We start from the raw sequence: 6,154 nt of genomic DNA on the forward strand, positions 1-6,154 counted from the left end.
ACAACTTTAATGACTTTACTGACTCATAACAACACATTCCAAGTACTGACTGCTTACGTTATTTGTGTTTACTCTTGCGTTACACTGAGTTTTACAGCGGAAAGCACACTTTTAAGCAGGTTTTGACTTACACATGTGCGCATGCCTGCATGTGTATGTGTACTACTGAACCATACAATCACTGTTTGGTCTGCTGAGGTCACATGATTAATATACACCCTGCATCAGGGAGCTTTGTTCTTTTTTTCCGTCACACTCTCCAAACACGTGCAGCATGTGTGTGTGTGTGTGTGTGTGTGTGTGTGTGTGTGTGTATGTGTGTGTGTTTTTGTGTGTGTAGGTTTGTGTGAGGGAACAAGAGACATTAAGAGGCTAACAACCCAGGTAATAGGTTCCATGTGCAGTCCTAGCCATTTATCTATTCGAAACTGACACACACACAAACACACACACACACACACACACCAGAGTGTGCCTGAGGTTTTGAAGAATAGTTGTACTGCATGCAGGCAGGAGTCAAGCTGCTCGCCTTCAAACGCAAAATCAGGCCCATAATCACCACCTACCGCTAGGCTGCAGAGCTTAAACACACACACCAGTCCTCTCAGACAAGCTCAGCGCCTAACGCTACCCATGCTACTACAGAAGTGATCTGGGTTTAGATTTACACATAATTGCACATTTTGTACTACTATTATATACTATTAAATGCATTCAGCTGCTTTAATTTGCACACATTGTTGAGACAGATGTGTAAACGCACTCAAAAAAATGGTCTAGTTCCAGCAGAGCAGTGCTGCATTAGAATAGGACTCTCTGGAGTAGATAAACATGAACTTATTGCCACCTTGCCTCATGCCAGGCAGGGGGCTAGAGGGGTATAAAACCCCCCAAGAATTTTCAAAAATAATCTATTAGAACATCTTCTCATCTTCTATGTTATTTAAGCAATAATGTGCTCGAGATTCGTGCTATATCGTGTTATATTGGTGCTGCAGTGTTGCAGTCACAGGCATGAGGCCGAGTACCGTAAATCAGCACAGCAGTGCCAGTATTGCACATTATAAAGATTTGAGTTAAAGAGGACGAGAAAATAGGATCTGTTTGGTTAAAAATACTCAAGTTAAAATAGTTCCATTGTTGCTCTGTTTGTAGCTGTGCTGTAAGCGCTGCATTGTTGCTAGGTTAGCGCGGTGGCCTCTATTATCAGCCATTTAAGTCAAAATTGTGGAAATCTAAGCTTACTGTAAATAAATGTAAGAGCTTTTTTCACCCAAATAAACAGTTTTCGCTAGACCTGCGGAATTACAGGGTCCCCTATTTCCAGCCTCCTTACATTTAGCTTAAAATACAGTACATTTACTAAAAAATATATACACCTAAGCTTTTATTTTTATCACTGGGGCCACATCTTTGTCTGCACCGCCTATTGGAGACATGGCATTTCTGCATTGTGCCTCTGGGATCCAGCGGCTCCCAGTGGTGTTTAATGACATCGCATCTGGTTTGTATTTGGTTGGTAAGCGCTGCATTGTTGCTAGGTTACCTGTATGTGTCGGAGTAATAAATAGAGAGCTTCAGTTACAGTGCATTATCGGCTAATATTGTCACTCATAAAACGCCTCTCTGGCAATCACGTTGCAGGTTCAGAAATAACTGTGGTATAATCTTTAATAACATGGTGTTGGGAGTGTTCTTTAATCTGCAGGGAAATATTTTTTTTTCCTCACCTCCTGTCCTAGATCCAAACCATACCATACCAACTCATCTGTTAAACATGGTGGTGGGAGTGTTCTGAAACTAACACTTCGTATCATCCAAGGACTTCCAAACACATTCAATTATACTAAGTACTGGTCAATGAGGGCGTCAGTCCATTGATCTAAGATTAGAAGAAAGCAGGTGCAATTGAACTGAAGTGAAAACACCACTTTGGCTTCATTTGCCCTTTAACCATTTGAGTAAACTCCAGCAGTGGGGATTTATTATTTGTGATTTATGCCTCTGGGCAGGTCAGCAGCAACGTTTTTCTAGCAGGACATTGGTGATGACCCCCTGGAATATCCATTAACCACAAACAGCTTGAACCCTTTTGGAGTAGAGGTGGAATGTACTGCTCCAAAACAACAGATGCAACCAAGAGCTAAAGTTGTGCTGTTCCAGTTAATAATGTTCTATTAACTAGCCTACATTGGATCTAGATTCTAGAGTCATGGTTCTAAGTCATTAATTGTTCTAGGCAGCAGAATGGTAATGTTTCTTTTAGGCCTGTGCTATTAATCATATTTTTTGTACAGTAAACCCATAAAATAACTTTAAATAACACTAAATAACATTGCTTAAAGGAGCTTAAACGTATTTATCACATTTACATCAAAAAAGAGGGGTATCAATCAGCTTTATCACATTGTTTGTCCATATTGTGGACCCCTACTTTCTGGTTCTTTTGTCACAAATAAGGACTGTGATGGTTCTACTGCCAAAGAGATGGTCAGCAATGTCCATATTGCATTCTACTGTGCTACCAGATTTCAGGGCTGGTTCTGCTACTCTAAATCAAGTCAGAAGAACATAACCTAGACTGCCCCCCTGAGGCACTACAAAGTGTTATAGCCCCTGAACACTTCCTATTACACAGACCGTTAAAATCAACACCATAACAGACCTCACTAAACACACACACACACAGACACACACTCTGTTAACGAGTATATATGAAGTTTCTCTTCAGCCAAAGCTTTCTTAAGCACATCTTGCACATACACAGACACACACACAGGTCTCACACATATAGCCTTTTGCTCTTTCCTTTTCTCCACACGCACAAAACTCACACACACACGCACACACACACATATGCTAAAACCATTAGCAAGGTAGTCTTACTGCAAACTGACAGTGTCTCAGTACACCATCATACTGTGGGAACAAAAGGACACTGTGTGTGTGTTTCATTTTCCTGCTGGTTTCCTGACAATTCCAACCTAGCCAGACGTCTTAAAGCCCATTACCCCGCTTGTAACACACATGCGGGAGCGCACACACACACACACACACACACTCTCTGAAACAGAACATTCCGTAACGTGGCCCACCTGGGTCCAGACATACCCACAATGCCTCGGAGGACTATAATGACAGAGCAGACTCTGCTAAAGACTATAATTTCTGCACACACACTCCGCTCGCCCCCTGATCAGGATATAGGCTAGTGCTAAGGATTATGTCACCAACCACTGCAACAAGGCCAAGTGGTCGATGCGGTCAGCCTATCTGTGTGCACTGTGTGTGTGTGAGTGTGTGTTCTTTGAAAATCAGACCAGTCTTTCACTGAAAACTAAAACCACTAATCAGGGAAGTAAGAGTATGTTCAGGATGGTTAAGAGGATGGATGAGTTTCATGTTTGGTCATCGTGTCTGCATCTCTGTCAGGTCATGGACCTTCACATTTGCCTTCATATGTTAGTACACTGATCAACCAAATTATTAAGACCACTCCCAGATAAAGAAAATAGTGATGCACATAAAGGCCTGCGATCTTTATCAGGTTGTTTTCACCATTGTCCTGAGGTTCTCATCATCAATGGTTTGCTTTCATTCACAAGAACTCAAGAAACTGACAAGAAACAGCACCTTTAGGATGAATGTCATTTCACCATGCAGGAACATCTCCAAACAAGGAGTCATTACTGTATGAAAAGATTTTTTATGTATGCAGGCCAGTATTTGTAGTTTTTATTAGGATATACAGATGCAAAAGGAAATGCAAGATCAATGTTGATACATTTTAAATTGAGCCAATCACTCAACTCTACACGCAGCACTGGGAGAGTTTACTACAAAATTGTGACACTTACACTGATTTAAAGGTTTCCAGAGATCAATGTTTTGGATCGCTCTTAGGCTCGAAGACATCAAACTTATCAAATTTATAGAGCAAGAGCTCCCACGTCTGGGAAAAAAACACTAGAATGGAAACACCTTTAAACTAGAGCTGTGTATTGGCAAAAACGTAGCAATACGGTACACATCACGATACTGGGCATACGCTTTAACATATTGGGCCCTATTTTAGCAATCTATAGTGCATCGGTCATTTTAGAGTGAGTCTTTGGTATTGCGAGGGCGAAAAAATATGCCTTGTGCGTCTCGAACCACGCCAAAGGCTTGTACTAATCCTCTTAATTCATGTGTGTGTTATTTTTGGCTCAATGTGAAATAAACCAACTAAAATTTCACTTGCCATTTCCTTTAAGAGGCAGGTGCGCTCTGACTTTCGGCATTTTAGTATCTTAACAGCGCGGCGCTTTTTGTGTCTCAGCAGAGGAAACTGACCTGTGCGTTCACATTGTGAAGGTCAACCATCAGCTCATTTAAGGGAAAAGCTATTTTATATTATTCTTTCTTTTGTTTAATGTTGAATTAAATCTTAGGTTTGCATGGCGCTCCTGCATGGCTAAAATAGGATTAGGTGGTTGAGTGTTGACTGTTGTCAGGGTTTCAATCATTCAGTGGCGCACCTGTATTTCTCACTGCCAAGACAAAAACACGACAGAAATGTACCTGAACACACCTCACTTCCAGACCACCACGCCCATTGGGGTAGATATATTCCGATGCCATTTTAACAGTGTGGGCGCAAGGTGTGAGAACAGACTGTTGACGGGCTGTAGGATAGCAACAAGCACATTGTGGTACATTGCAATACTGTAATTAAGACGATATATTGGGATTGTTTAAATGAAAAATAAAATTCTAAGAAAGATATAAGATAAACAGATCAAACTGCTATCTAGGAGGCAAGGTTTCAATACATTTAAATGTTTAATTAACCATTGTCTTTCTGCCACCTTAATATTTAACTTTTAAATAAAAAAAAGAAAACTGAGGCATTATTGCAAGACAAAATACAATACTACCTACAATACTACCATATAAGACTTATACTAGACATATTCCTGGATGCGAAGAAATGGGCAGTGTAAAGAGACCTAAGAAACTTTGACAGGGATCAGATGATTTTGTCTAGACTGCTCAACTATTGGGGCATATTGCAAACAGATACAAAGCTTGTGGGGGCTGCCAGTCAGCCGTGGTGAGTACCTGCCTATAGCTGATGATAATCAAATCAAAAACAAAAAAATAATAATTCTTTGAACATGGTTTGAAGGTGACTGCATAGGTTCAGAAAGTTTTAACTTTGGTTAGAGAGGGAATGTGCAGACCAACCAGAACCCTCATGCTAACCCTGGTCCTCCATCAAATGGAAAGATTAGAGTGTCAGATAGAGGTGTTAGTATCAGAACTGGATCTTGGTGGTATGGATTGCATCAAATCTGTGAAGAAAACAGGGCTCAAGTCAAGTCAAATCTAGAAAAAAGAACTTCATCAAAGAGAAGCAGACAGGCTGAAATTTGCCAAAGACCATAAGAATTGGACCATAAAGGACTGGAGTAAAATCATATGAGTCCTATGAAAGTTCAGTTTCACAGACCTGGAGAGGCCACAGTGTGTTGCACCTACTGTGAAATTTGGTGAACCATTAGTGATGATATGGGGATGCTTCACCAAGTCTGATATCAGGAATAGTTGTCTTTGTGAAGGACACATGAATCAAGTTATGCTGGACAAAAGCTTCCTTCTGCTCTGGCAATGTTCCCCTAATTTTGAGGACTGTTTTATTCCAGAAGGACAATGCTCAATTCCACACAGCTAGATAAATTAAAGTGTAGATGAAGGACCACCAGATCAGGACTCTGTCAAAGCCAGCACAATCTCCAGACCTGAACCCACTGAAAACCTCTGGAATGTAATCACGAGAAAGATAGATGATCACAAGCCATCAAACAAAGCGGAACTGCTTGAATTTTTTCACCAGGTGTGACATAAGTTCACACAAAAGCAGTGTGAAAGACTGGTGGAGAAGAACAGGCCAAGACGCATGAAAGCTGTGATTAAAAATAAGGCTTAATCCACCAAATACTGATTTCTGAATTCTTCTTGAGCTAAAATGTTAGTATTATGTTGTTTCTAAATTAATATGTGCTTGTTTTCTTTGCGTTATTTGAGATCTAAAAGCATTTTCTGCAAATATATGCTCTACATGACTATTTCTATTTGGAATTTGCGATAATTGGAGCCAGTAGTTGATGAT

The sequence above is a fragment of the Astyanax mexicanus genome, chromosome 17 (genome assembly GCF_023375975.1).
Source record: "Astyanax mexicanus isolate ESR-SI-001 chromosome 17, AstMex3_surface, whole genome shotgun sequence".
Lineage (NCBI taxonomy): Eukaryota > Metazoa > Chordata > Actinopteri > Characiformes > Acestrorhamphidae > Astyanax > Astyanax mexicanus.